The sequence below is a fragment of the Ipomoea nil genome, unplaced genomic scaffold (genome assembly GCF_001879475.1).
Source record: "Ipomoea nil cultivar Tokyo-kokei standard unplaced genomic scaffold, Asagao_1.1 scaffold1250, whole genome shotgun sequence".
Taxonomy (NCBI): domain Eukaryota; kingdom Viridiplantae; phylum Streptophyta; class Magnoliopsida; order Solanales; family Convolvulaceae; genus Ipomoea; species Ipomoea nil.
Window position 1 is genome coordinate 2,214,098 of NW_017617678.1, and position 13,003 is coordinate 2,227,100.

Consider the following 13,003-nt stretch of genomic DNA (forward strand, 5'->3'; position numbering starts at 1 on the left):
AATAAATAAAATAACATCATTTTTGGACCTTGATCTATGCAATAACTATTTGGTCAAATTATTAGCTTTATTTCTTCAAAATATTTTAGTCATAAATACATTACGGGCTTACGGCCCTTCTGGTCACTGTGAAGAGTCAGCCAAGCATTTAAGTGAATGGAGAATACGACGACGTTTTAATTCCTGTTTGACGAGCTATAGTGCAAAACGCCGTTGCCGGGGATCGAACCCGGGTCACCCGCGTGACAGGCGGGAATACTTACCACTATACTACAACGACTCAAGCTGTTAGAGATATACAATTAACTAAGATATAATTTTTTTAATTCCAGTTCTGAAGAAATTGCTGACCATCGACCAAGAGATTCAGTCTAGGTTTCATTTTAAGAAATGATTTTTGTAGTTCAAAAATTTGATGTTGTTGGGAATAACGACAACAACAACAATAATAATAATCTAAATCTAAAAACATAATAAGTGTGAATGGAAGTTATACCCCTGATTTATGTCCGTTATTTCCGTTAAGCTTTTTTGTACATTACGCTATAAAGGTTGTACATTAAAATATTTTGGACAAACATGCCCCTACCGCTATAACTTCCGTTATCTTTTCCACTATTGTTACCATGCACATGCATCCACCATATATTTTCTTATAGTATCTATTCATATACTTTCTCAACCTACTAAAACACAAAGAGCTAATAACGCCTCCACGGAGGCTCGAACTCACAACCTTCCAAGTGGAAGTCCAACCCGGGTACCATTGGACCACATAGTCTTGGTATTTGAGTTATATGTTAATTACTCTGTATTACATAAAATATAAATATCAAATTTATAAAAATGATTTACATTATTATTATTATTATTATTATTATTATTATTATTATTATTTAGAATAATTTAAATATCTTTTTTGAAAGTTACTGGTTCTATTACATTGTAGTATCTGTTCATATACTTTCTCAACCTACTGAAACACAAAGAACCAATAACGCCTCCACTGAGGCTCGAACTCATAATCTTCCAAATGGAAGTCCAACCCGAGTATAATTTAAATATCTAAAATCTAAATAAATTTAAAATTTTAATATAATGTATTAATATTGGGCACCTATTTTTTGCGATGCGCAAATAAAAAATGCTAATAGTAATAATAAGAACAACAGTAGAATGGAACTGGGAGATCAAAGAAGAATTCTAAATTCTACTGCATTATTCGGATGAATTGTGCAAAGGGGATGAGGGATATTTATAGTGTTAGGATGAGAATAAACAAATATTATTTTTGCAAGAGATGGATATTTGTTGGGGTTAGCTTAGTTGGTTGATCAAAATTTAGATGTCTTTATAGCTTAGTTGCAGTGGCGGACCCAGTGTGGGGGCAACTGCGCCCACTCTCCCACCCCACCCCTTTATATATATATATATATATATATATATATGTATATGTGTACATATATAGCATGAAATATTATATAAAATCAATATTTATGTTAAAAATGCCAATAGTATGAGTAGCTTATTTGGTTGAACTCTAAATTTTATGTTATAAAAGGCTTATGTCATAGGTTCAAATCTCATTAGCACCACTTTTAATTATCTTCTCTCTTTCATTTCTTCATAAGATAAATTAAATATTTTTAGTCTACTTTTTATGAATAATTTAATTAACAAATTAAATGCTCTTTTAGTTTAGTTTTTATAAGTCATTTAATTAATGTAGTATACAAGTTTATTATACACTTTATTGTATTCGAATTAATTTAGAAAAATCGATCTAACTAGAAGAAATTAAAATTTAAAAGTATTTATGAATATATTGTTATTCAAATTATTTTATCTAATTGATTATGTTTCATATTTTCTCATAAATATATTGTAATTTATAATGTATTTTGTATTTTAACCTTATTATGGTTGTTTGATATTTTGTTATTGACATTTCTGACATCATTTAATATTCGCCCCCACTCAGATGATTTTCTGGGTCCTCCACTACTTAGCTGCAACAGGTTGCGTGTAGTAGTAGACTCCAAGTTAACTTATACTGTTTATAATAAATACTAGTTTTTTTACGCGTATTGCGCGATTGAGATAATGCCTAATGTTTTTTTTTTTAAAAAAAATAGTACTTTAAAGTATATCAAGGCAAGATTATATTAGAATTGTTCATAGATAATTGAATGTTGAATTTGCGTATTTAAATAGGAAATTCTAAGTTTACAAATGCAAGATAATATAGTCAAGATTGATTATAATTGTCAATAAAATAATTGTATAGTTATGGTTGAAACCAAATACGGGACATAAGTGAGAACAAATAAAAATTAGGGCATAAAATATTAAATATCTACTAATATAGAAGAACTAACTACTAATTACCAAACAAGGACATTGCGAGGTAGTTCTCACTTCAATTTGTTGTGTGATTTGAATATTCTTTTTGTCAATAAATCCCCCAAGTAGTTAATATGATTGGCTTAATTATATTTTTTTTATTTTTTAATTTTTAAAAACAATTATTATTATTATTATTATTATTATTATTATTATTATTATTATTATTATTATTATTATTATTATTAAATATATGTATACCCTTAGGTCATTTTACATGTTAATCTAAACATCTAATTTTTTCAAATATCTTTTTACCAACCGTTGATATAATTCGCTGGTCAAATCCGCTAATATAATCCGATAACTGCTGATTGTCAAATAAGGACATTGCGAGGTAGTTCTCACTTCAATTTGTTGTGTGGTTTGAATACTCTATTTGTCAACAAATCCCTTAATTAGTTAATATGATTGGCTTTATTAATTATATTTTTTTTTATTTTTTCATGGTATTAATAAAATACTTGGTAAGTAAATATATAACATTATTTTGTATTATAACTTTGATATTTAATTAAAAATAGTGCACAAAAAAAAGATAATAGACAATGTAGTCAATATAATCAATTGATGAATTTGAATGTAAAGAATTTTTACATTGGAGAAATATAAAGACAATATAACTAATAAAATTATTTCTCTTAATTAATTTGTTGATATTGAATATATATATATATATATATATATATATATATATATATATATATATATATATATATATATATTGAATAAAGACATTGTAGGGACAATTTAACGAATATAATCAATTGATGAATTTGAATGTAAAGAATTTTTATATTGGAGAAAAATAAAGACAATATAACTAATGAAATTATTTCTCTTATTTAATTTGTTGATAATGAATAATTTTTTTTGAATAAAGACATTGTAGACACATAATTCTAAATTAAAGAAATGCATATGTATTATTTTTTGTTGTAGCTACTAAATTATTATTTTTAATTTAATAAGAGTAAAATAGAGTACTAATTATGCCAACTTTGATTGGGATTAGGTTCGAACCTAAGACCTTTCTTATTGAAATCAATGAGTAAGTTAACGGTGAACTAACAAAATTAACGAAAAAGATAATATTTAACGGAAAAATTAATAGATAATCATATTCATTAAGGATAAATTAGGAAATCTTTAGGAAAAATTAAAATCTGATCAATCTGGGCCATTCATTTGATTAAAAAAATTGACCGCCATTTTTTCTACTCATTATAGGTCTAGCTCTCTTGGGCTCTTATTAGTATAGTAGATTATCCATTCTAACATTACGAGCGCTAGTAGCTTAGTGGCAAAGGAAGTCATCTCGATCTTAATTAGGAGGTTAAAAATTTTAGTTAAGGGAAAAACAGTACAATAATATGCTCCCTTGTTTTATGATATCACTGAAGATCTTTGAGATGAGTAGATGACGCCATACCGATTAATAACATTCCTCCTTGGTCATTTTCTTATCGATCATACCCATGCCTCATTAAAAATCTTGCTAGAAAAACCTTGTGGGAAAAATCTAGTCGAAGGGAAAAGAGTACATGACTTATGTCAACTTATATGTTACACCGGTTGCCTCATTAAAAACCTTAGGTTAAGAAAACCAGTAGAAAAAAACTTAGCTAAGGAAAAAAGAGTACAACCATAACCCCAACATAAATCTTCAGGGCAAAATATTCATGATTGATTCAACTCATTCAAGTAAAATGATACTCCCTCTTAAGATAACAACCTTCAAATCCCTTATAAAATATACTTTCAAAATGTAGAAAGAGATTTTGTGAACATATATGTTCAAATGTCAATGGGGTGAATATGTTGTATAATAATCTCGTGAACCTTTTGGAGATCATATGGATTGAATCATGACATTATATCTTGTCAACAACTCATAATATACACATTTATCACTAGTGTAACACAATCTTTATTGTCCCGGCCCCTTATAGGACAATGATATGGGGTAAAATATTGTACAACCAGTTTGGGACTTGATATCATGGAGATCAAATAACAATGTTAGCCAGTACCCAAGTAGCCCATCAAAGTCATATATTGGCTAACTGGTGTATAAAATTCATTCAAAGGAAAAACTCAATCTTCACATCGAGATAATACTTGACTTTTCCAAGCTTTCTGTGACAACCCGAAAATATTTTTCCTAAATTCTATTTTATAAAAATTTCAAAATATTTATTTTCACTCTTCCAAATTTTTTTTCCAAAATCGGTGTATGAATTAAATATTTTAAATCGAATTTTTAAATAAATTCAACACCAAGAGTTATCCTATTTTGAAAATCCTAAGTTTCCGGTACATTTGTGTACCAAGTTTTGACCTAAAAAGTCAATCTGAGTGAAACCTGAGAGGAACCTGTGAAACCTGAACCAAGTGTTTTAACTAGAAACTATCTTTTAGAAAATTTATTTTTGACCCAAGTTGTCTAAAATCATTTTTAGGACTATGGTCCTTGTTACAAGGTGAACCTTGATATTTCTCTTCAAGCCAAGCTTTTGTCTGAGATCTTTTTGATCAAGCAAATTACTCCATTGCCCTCAACCAATCATTTGAAATCTACCTAGGGTTTTGCACCCATATAAATAGAATAGTATCACCATGTTTTCTCCTGATCCCTTTCATTTGCCTCTCCACTCCCAAGCTCTAGGTTCTACCAAGAGGAAGAAGAAACACAGTAAACATTTTGATTCCATCTCATCCATTCATTTCATTTTCCCTCTTAGGTTATCTACTCTTGCCTTCCCAAATCTCTGAGATTCTCTCCTTAAGTTTTGTATGTGTTGTTTGTTTGAGGAGAATTGGTAGTGAAGGAGGTGATAGTTGAGTTAGAGAGGAAAGAGGGATCCACACAAGAAGAATAAGAAGCTCAAGGTATAAACCATGAACTCCCAAACTAGATTTTGCTCTGTTAAATTCTAGAAATGTGAAATAGATGTTTAGAAATGCTAGATAATGTTCGTTGATGAGCTATTGTGTGTTGTTGGTGATCTATGATTGATTTATTGAGGTTTGAAGGTGTATTTTGATGATTTGAGTTGTTGTCTGGTGTAGAAGAGGGGTCTGGTGCACCAGAAGACCCAATGGATCTAACCAACGGACCTAGGCATGGTCCGTTGGCTAGACCCGTGGAGAGCCAGACCTTGGGCACGGATCTCAGGTAGATCCGTTGCCCAGGACCGCTGCTTGGCGGAACCAAGTGGCGAGGCTTCACAAGCCCCGTCACTAAGCTCCGCCAGGCCCTCTATGGCTCAGCTATGTGTTTTTCAGACTGGGACTCATGGTGTAACACCCCTAATTTTTAAAATAATTAAAAGCTTATATAAATAACGCAAACTATCATTGATCATCTCAAACAAAGCATAAATAATCCGTAAAAGTCGGGGTGCTATGCCACATCTAGGTTTGAGAGCCTAGATGCACAGGCTAAACTAACTGAACAAGGCACAAACTATAATTACTATCCACAATACAATTCAAGGCTCACAGGCCATCTAACTAATACTAAACTAAATCCACGAGTTCATCTAACGCACTTCGAAGCTACTGATCTGCACTTGAAAAACATACGGTGTAACAACCGTCAGCGAATAATGCTGGTAACCCACTCCAACGCGTTAAGTACAATATAGATAGATATAAGAAATCATTTTGAAACTGGAATACATATATACTTACGAGACTTTAATTTAAATCCTAGATCAAGACTCAAGACATTACAACAGACTCGACATTGTAGAACAATCATAAATACTAGCATGCGTCTTAAGAACACGTTACAAGGCATAATAGACAGATAAGCATATAAATAGCAAATAGAGACAACAAAGGAATCCAAGACAATCAATTAGCAAGTAAACATCAAGTCACACAATCCATCTTCCAACCTTATACCAAGTTCCAACCTTGTGCCTCCCCTCCGTCCTTATATCAGTTCCAACCTGTACCTCCAGGCCACCCTTATATCGCCTGCCTTATTCCTCCCGGCAACTACATGCCCCCACCGACAAACCACCTATCAACCACCAACATATCAAGATAGCGTCGCAGTGCCATTCACATGATCCGTACCTCTAGTACTAATACCAAGGGGTCAGCGCATATAGCCCCGACATGGTACCGCAGCACTTATAACCTGACCCATGCTCAACGGCAAGCTAGTCGAAGGTGGGTTTGTGCCTTTAGCACAGTAACCGCTAGGCTTGTACCTTTAGTACAATGATCGGGCACTCGTTGAGCCGACCGCTAACAATTCATTTCCACCAATCACAATCTCAACATCATTATCATCTGCCACACCGACGATTGCGCAATGACCACGATAGCCATCACCATTCAATCAATCAACACATAATCAATCAATAACAATCAAGACATAACAATAACGACACGTACTACACATAAGTTCCTAGAATGGTGTTCAAAACATCAAACGAGACTCGTACACTACAAACGGGGTACAACGGGACACAATGGGACACGGGGAAAAACATCACGACCCAAAACAATTTTCCAGCGGGTGGGCGGCGGGTAGAGGACCACCTGCTGGCAGCGGCCTTCCATTCCAGCGGGTGGCCGGCGGGGAGACCACTGCCCGTCGGCTGCCCGCTGGAACAGTGTTCTCGGGCAGCGGGTAGGTGGCAGGTACCCGTGCCCCCACCTACCCCCCCACTGATACTCAGGCAACTTTTCGGTCCTGGATCTCTCGTAGAACCCAAAACCATGTCCAGACACATTCAAACACATAACGACAACACCACGGATTCAATTAACAGAATTAAACCAAAAATCATACCAAATACGTTCTAACATGATTCCTAAACATGCAACGACTCAACATCAATCACATAACGGTTCAGGAGCATTCGGAACCTCAAGAAATCTATATGCAAAGCCCTAAAGACAAATCCTAGGCTAGACTCAACACCCAATCATGCACAAACCCACCCAAATATACCAAGAACATCACAACAACGAGATTCACAATATAAACCCTAGGGACAAGCTCTAGACATAATTAAAATACGAGATCACACATATAATCAATCACAACATCAAGATCATCAAGATTATCAAATAATCACAGTATAAATCCTAGGCAAAGGCTCTATTCAGACTCAACCACAAATCACATATACAAATATCAAAGGAGACAACGAAAAAGATATAGCAAGGAAAATAGGTTTTGTAAGACATGGGTTACCTCTTAGCCTTAATTAATCCTCCCTTGGCTATTAAGGTTCTTCTCTAAGATTTCCCTCTGATTGGTCTCCCTAGGTTTGGTGGTGGGGGAATCTCTCAAGAATAATTTCGTGTAATATAACTATGGGTGGTAAGGGTTCTAATTGCTTTCAAATCCCCTATTTATAGAGTTAGGAATCCTAATCAGAGTCTGAATAGTAAACACCTACTTTCTATTCCTAACGGGTATATAGGTCTAGGATTCCTAATTAGAATATGACTAGTAAAAGGTTTACTCTCTTTATTCCTAATAGGCTTAAGACTCTAGTTTAGGCAAGGGTCCACGATCCATGGTGGACTACATTGTTTAATTAAAGGGAATCCTAACCAAATTAAATCATTTTTAATTATTATTAACGGATTTAATTAAATGATTAATCCAGGATTAAAGGCCGTAACACGGGGTGTTACACTCCCCCCCCCCCTCCCCCCCTCATAAGAAGCTTTGTCCCCGAAGCTTAGAAATCATTATGGAGATAACGAGTCAAAATTAGTACGGTGGTCATATAGGGAAAGTATCCTACAAGGGAAAATATATAATTATATATCTATGTATACTGGGTCTTTGGGAAGGATTTGGTTAAAAGGATAAGGAGAGTGAACGATTTGGGTTTCAAGCTCGAGGACAACGTTAATTTAGGAATAGGATCAAAGTTTTCAATGTTGTGACTTAGGAAATAAGGTTGCCACCTTGTATGGTATCATTTGAAATAAGGAATCAAGAATGAGGTTCGGAAGGGTAGTATGGATCTCTCAATGAAACGGTATTCGATAGACAAGGAAGGAAAAGGAATTTGGTGAAAATAGGGTTAAGGATTCTCGACTTCGAGCGATTATTCCTGTTTGAAGCTTGATTATGACGTAAGGACGAACTGACGATCCTTTTTCTTTAGTTTTGGCTCTGCTTGACTCTAAGATTCCCGTTGATCTTTTCCTCCCAAGCTAAAGTCTCATCCATCTTTACCGCTTTTGAAGGAATTCTTGTGATGAATTCTGTGCATATCTCCCAAAATGCCCAAAAGTCTTGACCTAGTCGGTTAGCAAAGTCAATCCTTAGGTCTCAACTCCCAATTCTTGTTGGGTTTTCTTAAGGATCAAGGGACTTCGGGTTGGTTTCCTCATTTTATTGAATTTCATCTCTTCCCTGGTAGGTGAGATCCTTAGCACAACTTCACGTCCTTCCCGAAATTTGGCTTGTTGCGCCATTTTGGTGATGCTTCTAGTAGCGAAAGCTCTTAGAACGCTTCCTTCCTTCTTGGAATGCAGTCAGTTATTGATTCTTGTTGCGAAATGACTTGGCGGTCCTTACGAGTTGGTTTACTTCCTTGTTTGACCCTTAAAGTAATTGAAGTGTTGATACCAAAGTGTTCCCTACACTTCCCTTGAACGTACGACCATAGAGTGGATGCATGAAATCTTATGATAAGAAATGTCCTTAGACTCTAGTCGTTTTTGTTCTTCTTGGGCGGAAATAATGTCTCCTGTATTCTTCACGGATTCGGGGACTTTTAGTAAGGTAAACAAAGGGCTAAGGACTGGAATGGGTTTGTACCATAGGTTTCGGCATTATTGCTCTTTACAAAATCTTGAAGGGGTTCTTTGAAGATGCGAACGATAACCAAGATTGTAAGAAACTCGGTCCATCCTTAGGGCTTGACTTGAGGCCTTCGTAAGTCCGTAGCGCAAGTTCTCAACTCGACTTCTTGGTTTGCACATTTCTTTTTGTCAATCATTCCAAAGTCAACACCTTGAGGCGATTCATGGTCCTTTTCCCCAAGGATTCATGCATGCCCTTACTAGTCGCTCAATAGGTCGCGTCTCGTTCACAGTTGGCAAATCTTGGAATCTGAATAAGGTAGCTGGCTGTAATCCAATCTTTTGTCTTTTCCTTGTCTTAGTTAACGACAAGCCCTCTTTGGTCTTTCTTGAAGTTCGGCTTGTCGTCCGGTCCCTTGTAATCCTTTAGTGACCAAATGCTTAGTTATGCATTTCTCTTTCTTGGAATGCATTTGGTTAACTGATCTCGACGTCGCATGACGTTTGGCGATTTTGTGTTTCGCATGTACTTCTTACGGTGCCTAAAAACCATCAAGGTCCTTATTCTAAAGCAAGGGGTTTACACGACTCGTAAAGCAAGGGGTTTACACCACTCGTAAAGCAAGGGAAAAACATCACGACCCACAACAATTTTCCTGTGGGTGGAGGACCACCCGCCGGCGGTGGCCTTCCATTCCAGCGGGTGGTCGGCGGGCAGACCACTGCCCGCCGGCTGCTCGTTGGAACAGTGTTCTCGGGCAGCGGGTAGGTGGCGGGTACCCGTGCCCCCACCTACACCCCACTGATACTCAGACAACTTTTTGGTCCTGAGATCTCTTGTGGAACCCAAAACCATATCCAGACACATTCAAACACATAACGACAACACCACGGATTCAATTAACGGAATTAAACCAAGAATCATACCAAATACGTTCTAACACGATTCCTAAACATGCCACGACTCAACATCAATCACATAACGGTTCAGGAGCATCTGGAACCTCAAGAAATCTATATGCAAAGCCCTAAAGACAAATCCTAGGCTAGACTCAACACCCGATCATTCACAAACCCACCCAAATATACCAAGAACATCACAACAACGAGATTCGCAATATAAACCCTAGGGACAAGCTCTAGACATAATTAAAGTACGAGATCACACATATAATCAATCACAACATCAAGATCATTAAGATTATCAAATAATCACAATATAAATCCTGGGCAAAGGCTCTATCAAGACTCAATCACAAAATCACATATACAAATATCAAAGGAGCCAACGAATAAGATATAGCAAGGAAAATAGGTTTTGTAAGACATGGGTTACCTCTTAGCCTTAATTAATCCTCCCTTGGCTATTAAGGTTCTTCTCTAAGATTTCCCTCCGATTGGTCTCCCTAGGCTTGGTGGTGGGGGAATCTCCCTAGAATAATTTCGTGTAATATAACTATGGGTGGTAAGGCTTCTAATTGCTTTCTAATCCCCTATTTATAGAGTTAGGAATCCTAATCAGAGTCTAAATAGTAAAGACCTACTTTCTATTCCTAACGGGTATATAGGTCTAGGATTCCTAATTAGAATCTGACTAGTAAAAGGTCTACTCTCTTTATTCCTAATAGGCTTAAGACTCTATTTTAGGCAAGGGTCCACGATCCATGGCGGATCACATTAATTAATTAAAGGGAATCCCAACCAAATTAAATCTTTTTTTAATTATTATTAACGGATTTAATTAAATGATTAATCTATGATTAAAGACCGTAAAACGGGGTGTTACACGTGGGCCCTTGAAGCTCGGACACTCGGGCTCGTTACAATGCGCTAGTAGAAGTTGATTTCGTTTGATTTGGAGTTAGGAAGCATGTTTAGCAGTTGAATGAAGTGAATGATAAATGCTCTGTAATTTGGTTGTCTATGAACTTGTATCAGTAAATGGAATATATAGCTTTTGAGTATGTAAATGAGTTGAGAAGCATGTTTAATACTTGTTAGTATTTGTTGAGAAGATTTGCTAAGTCGTTGAGATTTTGGCATGAAACAGTGCATTATTTCCATGTTCACAGTGAATGAGATTTGGGAATATTTCAAAGTTAAAGTGCACTAATGGCTCTAAGTTAAGCCTAAGTTCTATTTCAAAAAACCTATATCTATTTTGGAAAATTACTATCTAGTTGCATTGAGAAGATTGCATGATATTTGATTTTCAAAATGTGATAAAGAGAAGTTTGTTGAGATTTATGTGCATTTCAAAGCTTGCATATGTTAGAGTTTATTGCATGAGAAAGAAGTTGCATGAGATATATCTATATGCTATCTATTGTGAGGAAAATAGATTTTGGAGGCCCGTTAGGACTTGGTCCTTTCGGAAGAAAAGAGAAAGAAAGATTTATGAAGTAACTTGGTCGATATTCCCTGGTTACTAGGTTGGATTCTACCCGCCAGGCTTGGAATCCTGGTTAGGGGGTGTGCACATTGACAAGTACGATACTTGATTCCACAGAGATTGAGATAAGAACCAAGAGAGTGGTTCTGTGGGCGAGATGAGTATTAGGCCGGCTAGATGCCGAACCCAGATAGGTTCGTTCACAAATTGGTGAAGTTCCTACCTCGCCCGTGAGTACAGAAAGAAAGCAAGAAAGAAAAGAAAAGGAAGTCAAGAAGACTCAACAGAAACCACCACAAAAAATGATCTTTATATATATATATATATATATATATATATATATATATATATAAAGCATCATGTCATATCCTGTTGCATGACTTAGTATGAGATGAATCTAAAGCTTTTTGAGAAGTAAAGTCTTATTGTTGTTTAAGAGTTGGTTGGCATGATAGCATGACCTTACTTGTTGAGTTTTAGTTATCTCTTTATCTATCAGTTTGAGTATTGCATATTGAGCTATGTTTAGAGATATCTGTTTATAGCATGGGAATGTGTTAAAGTAATGTATTTGATAAAAGCATGATCATATGAAGTATAGGTTGCAAGCATATAGAAGTTTATATGTATTTATTGAGATGATTGATTAAGTGTTGTAATTGGTTATATGCATACTTGAGATTACTTGTGAATGCCAAACGTTTTTCAAATATGTATCTATAGTATTTTACAGGGTTGAGTGGTTTTATACTTAGCATTAATTTGCTAACGGGTTTATTTTCCTACTTGTTTTTATAACTCCTTTCAGGTGGGCCCAGTGTTTGAGAGCCGACGCGGTAGTTTAGTGCGTAGTTTGAGATGATAGTTACTAGAGTAGTTTATACTTTAGTTAAACTGATGTTAATTGATTTTTTAGACTGATCTTTTGTGGGGAGGGGGGTGCAAATAAAATTCCAACTAGAAGAGATTGAAAAATGCTTGATTCAAGCCCGAGCTCGGCCTTGCGGGCTAAGTTATGCCAAACTTCGGAATCATGAATCATTTTCCAACACAGGCCACTGGATGTGGCCGAAACCACAGAGGTTTCGGCCTTGTGGCCGAAACCAATGTCTCGGCCTTGTGGGCCGAGACTGTCGCCACTGGATGTGGCCGAAATCACAGAGGTTTCGGCCTTGTGGCCGAAACCAATGTCTCGGCCTTGCGGGCCGAGACTGTATAAGGGCGGCCTACACGAACCTGTGCAAGATGAGACTGTATAAGGGCGGCCTACACGAACCTGTGCAGTCTGTGACCGTTGGGTGTTCAATTCTTACTGTTACGGAATTAATTCTTTGAGTTAATTCCAATTTTTAATTTTTTGAATTGAAACCCATGGTAATGGCTGCTGTTACCAGGTGTAGTGGGGGGTGCCCT

At 35.9% G+C, this 13,003-nt stretch overlaps 1 non-coding gene across 1 annotated transcript; it reads right to left on the reverse strand.

Annotated features, from left to right (window-relative positions):
- Positions 1–208: 208 nt before the first annotated feature.
- On the reverse strand, positions 209–280 carry TRNAD-GUC. Its single transcript has one exon. It is a non-coding gene; the product is annotated as a tRNA-Asp (tRNA).
- Between the last annotated feature and the right edge of the window lie 12,723 nt (positions 281–13,003).